Source organism: Mustela lutreola, chromosome 1, assembly GCF_030435805.1.
Source record: "Mustela lutreola isolate mMusLut2 chromosome 1, mMusLut2.pri, whole genome shotgun sequence".
Lineage (NCBI taxonomy): Eukaryota > Metazoa > Chordata > Mammalia > Carnivora > Mustelidae > Mustela > Mustela lutreola.
In genome coordinates this window covers 204,460,692-204,463,336 of record NC_081290.1, presented here as the reverse complement: position 1 = coordinate 204,463,336, position 2,645 = coordinate 204,460,692, and positions in this window count along the sequence as shown.

Genomic DNA, 2,645 nt, shown 5'->3' with positions numbered 1-2,645 from the left:
GGTTTTTATCCTTTAATTAATGTGGTATATCATGTGGATTGATTAGTGAATATAGAACCAAGCCTGCAGCCTAGAACTAAGTTCCACTTGATTCTGGTGAATGATTCTTTTAATGTACTATTGGATTCAGTTACTAGTATTTTACTGAGAAATCCTAATTTCTAATAGCAATTTCTCACTTAATTGGATGACTTTAGCTAAGTCCCTTCTCTCAGAATTTCTTTCCCTAATAATTAAATTTATTTCTGTTGGTCTAATATATTTATTTTCTCCTAGATGCTGCCCAAGACAAGACTCATATGTAAGTTGCCTTTGCTTATTAAAACAAGCTACCAGGGCACCTGTGGTTTTGTGTGGTGTTGGGGAACCTGATCAAAAAGATGTGACAATCTGAGAGCTGGACCTGAGGACTGGAGAGGCTCCCTTTTTAAAAAGTTTTAAGATTTAACAGGCTGGTGCAGGGATCCACCTGTCTTGCTGCTGCCCAAGACAAGACTCATATGGAAGTTGCCTTTGCTTATTAAAACAAACTACCAGGGCACCTGGACGGCTCAATTGGTTAAGTTATCTGCCTTCGGCTCAGGTCATGATCCTTGGGTTCTGGGATTGAGCCCTATGTTGGGCTCCCTGCTCAGCGGGGAGCCTGCTTCTCCCTTCCCCTACTGCTCTGCCTACTTGTGCTCTCTGTCATAAAATATTAAAAAACAAAAACAAAAACCTGCAACCTACCATTCTGGAGTGGACTGCCTCTTTCTTTGGCCTGTCCTAGCCCAATACAAAGCCTATGTTCAGATTACATTTGGGAAACTAAGAGAGTTGCAAACCTACTTGTGGCCACCACCACAGGCCCCTCCCATCCTCATGCTTACCTTTTATAGACCCTGTTTCCCTCTCCCCAGTCAAGTCCCTGGCAACCATTATCCCGTTTTCCACCTCTATAATAGCATGATTTCAAGACTGTCATATGAATGGGATCTTGCAGTATACAGCCTTCTGAGTTTGGTTTTCACTCACCCAACTTCCCTAGAGGTCCATCCAAGTTCTTGTGTCTAGTTAGCTGACTTTTGATGGTGTGTCTTGCCTATTCCTAAAAAGTATTTGCGAGCAGCGAGAGTTAGTATCACATTGGTGGTGCTGGCTTTTTAAAGTCTTTATCTGCTCAAAACACATTGAACTCCTACTATGTGAGGAATGCACCAGAATAAAGAGATGAATCAAATGTATTTCGGACTTTCAACCTGAGTTTGGTGGACGAATCTTATGCCTCATTAAGACCACAGACTGGTTTGAAGAGAAAGCGGAAACCAGCAATACAGATTTTCTGTAGAAAGGACCAAGTACTGTAGCAGTTCAGGGCCCTAATCTGGATGACAGCTGGGGAAGGGAACAGTGGACTACCCCGGAATATTTTTTATATAGTTCTTGAGGAAACTGTAATGCCCATATTAAAGTTGGGGTAGGGTGGGCAGAACCAAACCAACACTAAGTAGAATTGCCCTAGAAATAAATCACAGGCCCCACTTTTCCTGAGCATGATGGCTCAAAATATCCATCCTTCTCTGTTGGTGTGAAGAGAACTGGCAACTCCTCATTTTGTTCAATGGGGATTAAGAATTCCTGACCAGAGAGAGCTAAGATTCCTTTCTGTTTGTGGTGACAGGAAGTGAGTATTTAGGCTTCCTGACTGATCCAGAATGTCCTGGACTTTGGATCAAGAAACTGGGTGAAAAGACAAGTAGCCAGGAGGAAAAAGTAAAAAGACCTGGGTACACACTTACCCCTACCCTCACTTACAAATAACAGAGAGAAATCTGAGTCCTCCTGGAGCAGGAAGGAAAAGCTTTTGGAGTCCTGCTAGTGGTGCTGGATTTTGCTCCATTCAAAGCAATGAAAGAATGTTCTATCCTGGCTTATTTTTTTACTTCTCAGGTAGAACTTGCCATATAGGTCATGAAGCACGAGATTGGATTTTAGTTGGAAAAACTTGTCCATTGGGCTCCCACTTGACCCTGGCTTCTGCAGATCCTCCTCTCTTCTTCCCATGGAAGTCATTAATTGGGAATTGTTGAAGTGGGCACACAGGGACCCATGCTGTTTCAGGGTTTGTTGTGATGCTGTGGCAGGAACTCCTCACCCATCCACACTCAAAAGGAGAGCATTCATTCATATGGTGTTTGGCTGATCATAATTCCTAGGGATAACAGCCTGAGTTTCAAATGTAAAACAAATTTTGGGTAGAAGAATATATATGGAGATGTTCAGATAAAGGAAAGAGGACAGACCATAAGAAATTTACTGTGAAATTAAGGAAAGTTAAGCTCTGGGTCCCTCCTAAGATCCTGGGAGAAACCTTAGAAATCTGTTTAGGTATATATATATATATATGTTTCTGTAAAGTTGGCAGGAGGAAGATGCAATCCTGCCACTTACCTACCTAGAAGAGAGGCAGACCAGAAATATTTGATATTCAGCACTAAATGACTACTAGTCATGATTCTAACTTTTTAAAGGTTCTTGGCAGAGATGTGTCTTAACACTTCAGTATGCTACCTGTATACATTTGAGAAAGTCACTTAATCTCTTTACAGTTCACTATGCTCACCTATAAAATGAGATTGATAATACTAATATTTGAGTGCTTAATG